Here is a 7739-nt window from a genome sequence, read left to right on the forward strand (position 1 = left end):
ACTCATTAGCATAACTCATTAGCATGTGCCACACAGCCTGACATCACCGGAAGTGTGTCATAAGGCCACACCTACCACTCAGTTAGTCTTAGTCTTAAAGGTTAGTCTTAAAGGTGCTATTTGTTAGTCTTAAAGGTGCTATTTGAACTCTTGGACTATTTTGCAGCAACAGACTAACACAGCTAATTCCTCTGAATCTAAACCCACCACTCAGGCTCCACCCCCAAAATCTCCAAGGTATTGCCAACTCAGAGCTGGCGAGCCTATCTGATGGCACATGTGGGGGGAAACAAGCAAACCACCCATGTCAGGTAAAAAGGATAGAAGTTCAACACAATTTTATCTATTTTCAGTAACTGGTTTGTTGAGAGAAAAGCAACAACAAGCACATCAGTGAAGACCTAGTACCAGAGTGCCAAAAAGGAAAGCTGCTTGGTAATAGATGAATTACAAAATATGTAGCTATTCACATTCCAGTTACCAGGAGTGTTCCCTCTAAGCTGAGTTAGTGTGAGCTAGCTCACAGCTTTTAAGCCTCTGGCTCACATATTTTTCTCTTCACTCAGGAAGGAGGGCTCCAGAGGCAAACTAACTGATGCAGTAGCCAAATCACTCGCTCACAGCTTTAATGCCAGTGGCTCACAAAGTAGAAATTTTGCTCACAAGACTCCACAGCTTAGAGGGAACATTGGTAGGCAATTCCAGGGAGAAAAAACAGCTATAAACCAAGACCAGCTATAAACCAAAACAGCTATAAACCAAGCATGGGGGCAGATGACCATATTGCTACGGAAAATACACAGAAAATCCAGGCATTTATACTTTGTTTTCACTCCCTCCCCCCAACAATTCCGGCGGCCGCCCTGGTTTCAGCTCTTGCCGAGCCCCCGTCGAGCTCGGCGGTGGAGCTGCGAGGCTAGCGGGAGCGCAGAGAAGCCCTGCCAAGCCCCCCGCCCCCAACAGTCCCGGCCACTGTATTTCCTTGGTGATACTTAGGCCATGATCACATAAACTGGCCCATCTATTTAACAAATGTATTTCATCGGATTAGATGATTATTAGGATATGTGAAGCTGTCTATTATATTTTTATCCCACCTTTCCTCTTAAGGATCTTGGATTGGCATATGTGGTTTTCCTCTCCCCTACTCTGCCCCCACAGCAACCCTGCAAGGTGGGATAGGCAGAGAGAAAGTGATTGGCCTAAGTATCACCAAGGAAATACATTGGCTGAGTGGAAATTGCAGTTTGGGTCTCCCTAGTTCTAGTTTTCCCTAGTTCTATGATCAATTTTACCAGTCTCTGAGGCAGTTTATTCACGGCAACCTTTTCTGTATGTGTTTAGCATGAAAGACATTGGTTCCTACAGTACTTATGATTCCCCACCAGCAGCCAGTCCAGCAAGAACTGTCCCCATTTGACACTGTTAGTTGTTAAGGTCAGTTGAGTGCTCTTCATCCTCTACATCCTAAAAAGTTACAGCTCTCACATAGAGGCCATTGAGAAGCATCTCCCTATATCATGCCCCATCCCGGAGGTGTCACATTTAAAAGCTTCATACTCTTCTGTATCAGTTAAAATGTGTATCCGTGCCATCATTGAATGTCCCAGCATCATAAATGCTGTGCATATTCAGGCTAAGGGGCAGGGACAAGAAGCTTTTCAACAGCACATACGGACCTCTGCTGGGAGATGCTGATCAGTGGCCTGATCAATAATGTTTAAATTTACCTTCTTCCATAAGAGGAATAAAAAGTAAGGAAGAAACAGGAATACAGGCTCTTATTCAAAGTTTGAGTCCAGTGGCACCTTTAAGACCAACAGAGTTTTATTCAAGGTGTAAGCTTTTGTGTGTACACACACTTCTTCAGGTACAATGAAATGGAAATTACCAATTCTTACATATAGGTAGAAGGTGAGCAGTAAATTAGCATACAGAAGTGTGCTTATACCCAGATTTAAACTTTGTTGGTCTTAAAGGTGCCACTGGACTCAAACTTTGTTCTGCTGCTTCAGACCAGCACGGCTACCCACCTGAAGGCTCTTGTTCAATATGTGTGTGAGCAATATATTTGGATATGGATAGAAGCCGAGTTACCTCTTTTATCCTTACATTAGCTTATAGTTACGGAAATGCTATTTCCAAGGTATAGGGTTGCCAAGTCTGGGTTAGAAAATACTTGGAGGCTTTGGGGGTGGATCCAGGAGAGGGTGGGGTTTGGGGAGGGGAGGGGCCTCAGCATGGTGCAATGCCACAGACTCCACCCTTCAAAGCAGCCATTTTCTTCAGGGGAGCTGATCTCTGTCAGCTGGGGAGCAGTTGTAAAAGCGGGAGATCCTCAGGCCCCACCTGGAGGCTGGCAATCCTACCATGGAAGGTTGTTTTTTCAACATCATTGCCTAATATCATACTATCGTCATGCCAAAACTATGAATCCAGACCTCAGCCCAGCGCCTCTCAATGGAAATGGAGCCTTTGAGTACAACAGAGAGCAGGCCGATCCAGAGACCTCTGGGAAGAGAGCCAGTTTGGTTTAGGGTTAAGGAGTATAGACTCTTAATCTGGGAGAACCAGATTTGATTCCCAACTCCTCCACATGCAGCTGCTGGTGTGACCTTGGGTCAGTTACAAGTTCTTTCAGAGCTGTTCTCTCATGAGCAGTTCTCGAAAGAGCTCTCTCAGCCCCACCTACCTCACAGGGTGTCTGTTGTGGGGAGGGGAAGGGAAAGGAGATTGTAAACTGCTCTGAGACTCCTTTGGGTAGTGAAGGACGGGGTATAAATCCAATCTCTTCTTCTTCCCTTTGGGTATAGAATAAACTGTTCTTATATGATTGTGTCCGTTTTGCTTCCAGTCATGCCAGACTGAATTCTTGGAAGCATCTGTTCCTGGCCTACCACCCATTTCTTGTATGCAGGTCTTTTCAGTAGCAGGCCTACAGTTCCTGGTTGCTGCCACCCCCCATTTCAACTGCTTTCTTTTCCACTTGACTGTTGCTGTCAGTGTTGGATAAGCTCTGATGTCTGGTACTTGCTGGTTTCCCTATGGTGCTTGTACCCTAAATGTTTTTTTCCTCCTCCCCCTTAGGCGAGAGGTGCTCTGTCCATTGCCATTGTAGGTTGCCTGAGTCTGGTGGTGGAGCTGGTGGCGTAGCCATTCTGACGGGGGCCGCCTTTTGCTGCCATCAAAGGAGGAAGGGGCAGCACGTAGGCCGGGGTCAGCTACGTGACTCCGGTGGGGGGCGGGGCTGGTTGGTTAAAAGCCGGCTTCGCGCCCAACTAGGCAGTTCGTTGAAGAGCTTGGCCCACCCTCCCACCCTGATTGTTGTGCGGGCTACGGCTGGTCTGATTGTTGTGCAGGCTTCGGCTGGTCGCCATTCTTTGGGGCCAGGTAGGAATTTTTGATCTCGGGCTGATTGGCCTGAGCCCGAGATGCTTTTGTACAGCTTCTCAGCGGGTTGTGGAATTGGCTCAGGGTGGTGCCAGTCATTAGGTTGGTCACTTTAGTGGGCAGGATTGGGGCTGATAACTGAGATGCGGCTAACGCGAGCACCAATTAATTACTTCAGGTGATAGGAGTTTGGCCAGATTAGCCTTTGGGTTGAGCGACCCGGGGATAATACGGCAAACTACCTTGGGGACTGCATGGATCGATCGGCCGCTTAAGTTCTACGACTTGGGGCTGGATCTCCAGGGCATGTCTTTTGTGGTGCTCGCCAGTGGGGAGCCACACAGGTTGGCTCAAGCTGGGGGGTGGGTGGCCTACGACTGGGGAAGGGTCAACGCTGACCCCTGGCCCGGATCATGCCGCTTCACATATTTGCCCTTGCCGTTGTTCTCGACTGTGAATTTAATAAAATGGCCCATAGTTTTATCCCACTTTCTGTGTCTGACTCTTTATTCCGAGTATGGGGGCAATAAAGGAAATGCAGAAGTGAGTGTCAGCAAGCTGGAGAGCTTTGTGTTAGAGTCATTAGACTACCTAGTGAGTGCTCGACCTACAGCCGTCAACATGGCCCGGGCAGCTCAAGAACTGAGTTGCTTTTTCTGCCAGGAGGCCAAGCGGGAAGGGGTTACTGCTGAGATTCTGCAAAAAAAGGTGTGGATCCCCTTTGCTCCTATTCCCAACCCAATTCCCAGTTCCTTCCCTTTCTTCCCCTTTGAGCCAAAGAGAATTCTTTGGAGATACAGCTAGTTGTATTGCTGAAACCATGCAATTGTCATCCCTTCTAAAGTAACAGCTTCCAGCTTTCCTCTTCCTGTGTCCAGTATGATCCATTCTTCCTTCAGTATTTATGGTCTTTCCTTTGCAGGCATCATTCACTCCCTGCATGCCATGGGCCATCTGGAGCATGTCTATTGCACAGAGACGCGGCCATATAACCAGGGAGCCCGCCTGACTGCCTCTGAGTTAGTGTATGAGCAGATCCCTGCCACGCTCATTGCAGACAGCATGGCATCTGTGACCATGAAGGAGAAAAAGGTGTCAGGTGAGTACTTTGGAGCTCCTCTTTCTTGCTTGGCTGCTAAGTGGTCTCCATACTGTTTCTTGTGCCAGCAATTTATGGTGGCAGCTTGCTTTAGTAATCAACCTCCTATACAAGCGTGTAGCAATTGGGCTGGTCTCCAGAGAGAGTTTTGCCTTCTGAGCAGCTGTTGATGGCAGTAGCATAAGTGCAGCATTTGGGAAGGGAATCATTTGAGATGACTGCTGTGGGTGACCCAAAGCCTGGGAGAAAGGGTCTCCGTGCGCCTTTTATTCACCTGGATTTATTTTCTTTGCCTTGGTCATTGACCATCCCTGCTGCTTCAGGGAAGGACATGTGGGCCCTGGTTGAGCTGTAAGACAGTATTCACCCAGAATAGAATTATACCTAGCCTTTTTACAGTGCTTTCAAGCTCCTCACATACATTAGCTAAGTAATCCTTGCACTGTACCTAAAAGGCCAGTATTTATCCTCCTATATTGCAGTGGGGGGCAGAAGTGAGATCTGATTCAGGGGTCTCCTGGTCCATAGCGCATTTTCTTTAGCCTCAACAGCACACCTAGCACCATTTCTGCCTTGAGCAGAAATCTGTTTTCTCTTTGGGTGGAAAATAGCGTGTATGTGCAAACAAACAAAAGTCAAATTGCTGTTGTATGCACACTGTTCACCACAGGCTGTGGTGATTCCACATTTTACATATTTCATGAAGTACACAGTGGCTCACAGTGCTCTTTGGGGCCCCACTTTCAGAGGTAAGGCAGCTGGTGACTAGAAATAGCATTTTCTGTAGTGGCCCCTTTTCTTTGGATTCCCCCCCCCCCGGCTCACCTGGCTCCTGCTTTATTTCCTTATAAATGCCTGGCTAAAACACATCCTTTTTTTACCCAGGTCTTTAATTAGGGCTTTTTTAATGATAAACTTTTTAATGGTCTGCTTCAGATTTATGGATAGCTTTTATGTGTCTTGTGCAGGGGTCATTTCGTAGAAAAAGAGCTGCAGGAGCTCATGAGCCCGCTTGCGGGGAGGGCGGGTTATAAATATAATAAACTAGAAATAAGGCCCGTTTACTAGGTTATTAGCATATATCATGCCCCCTGAAATAACCAGAAGTAATGTCAGAAGGGGAAGCAAAAGGGGGGGAAGGCATCTTCAAAAGCCTCCCCTTCCCCAGCTGGGGAAAGAAGTAAGAAAAGAAGGAAGGAAAGGGGATAAAAAGAGAGAAGGAAAGAGGGAAAGAAAGAGAAGAGAAGAAGGAGGGAAAGAAAGAGAGAGAAGGGAAGAAAGAGGGAAAGGAGAGAAGGAAAGGAGGGAATGAAAGAAAGAGAGAAGGAAAGGAAGAAAAGAGAGGAAGGAAGGGAAAGAAAGAAAAGGAGGGAAAGGAAAGGAAAGGAGGGAAAGATGGCAAAGAGATGGAGGAAGTGAGGCAGGCTCTCCCACCCACCCCATCAAGCCACCCCCGCAGATCCCTTACTTACTGCTTTGGCGCGGGCAGGGGAACACGGCGGTGGGGCTGTCCAGGCCTCCCCCGAGCTGCAGCGCTTCTGCGTGGGCCTGCGGGACCTGGTGGCGGGGCTCTCCAGGCCTCCCCTTCGGCCACAGTGCTTCTGCGTGGGCCCAGGGAACCTGGCAGCGGGGCTTTCTGGACCTCCCTCCAGCCCCAGCGCTTCTGCACGGGTCTGGGAAACCTGGTGGCAGGGCTCTCTGGACTTCCCCCCGGCCCCAGCGCTTCTGCGTGGGCCCAGGGGACCCAGCTGCGGGGCTCTCCAGGCCTCCCCCTGGCCACAGCACTTTTGTGCAGGCCCGGGGAACCCGGCAGCATGGCTCTCTGGGCCTCCCCCCAGCCCCAGCGCTTCTGCGCAGGCCCGGAGAACTTGGTGGTGGGGCTCACTGGGCCTCCCCCCAGCCCCAGTGCTTCTGCGCGGGCCTGGGGAAGCTGGATGCGGGGCTCTTCAGGCCTCCCCCAGGCCACAGCGCTTCGGTGTGGGGAGCTGGGGGCGGGGCTTGCGACCACCACCATTTGTGCTGGCTCCTGAGCTGCCGGAGCGGTGCTCCGGCATGCTCCAGCCCCAAAAGACCCCTGGGGCTTGTGCACAATGGGTTCTGTTTTAATATTGTGTTTTGCAATTGTAAGCTGCCTTGAGCAGGAGTCTGAAGAGGTGTATATAAATATTCTAACTAAATAAAGTGGTCTACCTGTTCTTTTCCATTTTATATTCACAGCAGCCTTTTTAAGCTTGGCAAAGAGAGTGAGAGAGAGTGCTGAAAGCTTCATTCTGGTATTTGTTCTTGAACTGGGAAACTCTCCTGGCAATGGGGGAGTACATACATATAGCATATATATGTATGTCTTTGTGGGAGCAGACAGACTTGTTGACAATGGAGACACTGCCAACAAAGTGGGAACCTATCAGTAGGCTATTGCTGCAAAGCACCATGGAATTCCTTTCTATGTGGCAGCACCCCGAAACTCATGCAACATGGAGGACAAATTGCTATTAAGGAGCAGCCGAGCCAGGAGCTGACAGATATCAATGGAGTATGGGTTGCAGCACCAGGTACTGAAGCATTGAAAGGGTGCATGCAAAAAATGAGTTTAATAGAACATCATCAGCTTCAGAATGAGTTTAATAGAACATCATCAGCTTCAGTCCCATCCTCATTGATTTAACATGCCAGACTTTATAGGTCAAACATCTCCAGGTTTTGCAGTAAGGCTACGTGAGTCAAAACCAGATGGCTTGAGAGTCCTCTGACGCATCAGAATCCAGGGTTCCTGAATAGCATGGAAGGTGTTGGACACTTCTGTTCTCCTCGGAAGATGGCCTATCACTCAGGAAAAGTTAACTTTGTAGTAACAGATGGCCCAAGTCTAGGGGCAGGAATTGTCTTTCTACCAAGGACTCCTGATTGTAAGGGAATTTTCTTCCTTCTTTCATTCTATGGTGCTTCCAAACTCCTTTTACTTATTTATTTTTTGGACCATGCCTTCTTTAGAGTTGAAGCACATGCCCTCTCTGGCTCTCTTGAGAGATCTCTCCTCCATTTGTAGAACTGGGTCCCCAAACCTTAGTTTTACTTACGGTAAAGGGGGAGTTAGTCTAGCGGGGCCAGTGAATAGCTAAATGGATTTGTCTGTAGCGTGATTGTTGCTTTCCCCCCAGGTATTGGTGTCTGGAATCCAGCCTTTAATGTCACCCCTCATGATCTGATTACTGGTGGCATTGTCACTGAATTGGGAGTTTTTTCTCCTGCT

General features: G+C 48.6%; 1 pseudogene; it reads left to right on the plus strand.

The window, feature by feature from the left end:
* The window catches only part of LOC107111070, a 13267-nt pseudogene that overhangs the window by 1878 nt on the left and 3650 nt on the right, over positions 1-7739 (plus strand).

This window comes from Gekko japonicus, unplaced genomic scaffold, assembly GCF_001447785.1.
Source record: "Gekko japonicus isolate JY-2015 unplaced genomic scaffold, Gekko_japonicus_V1.1 scaffold676, whole genome shotgun sequence".
Lineage (NCBI taxonomy): Eukaryota > Metazoa > Chordata > Lepidosauria > Squamata > Gekkonidae > Gekko > Gekko japonicus.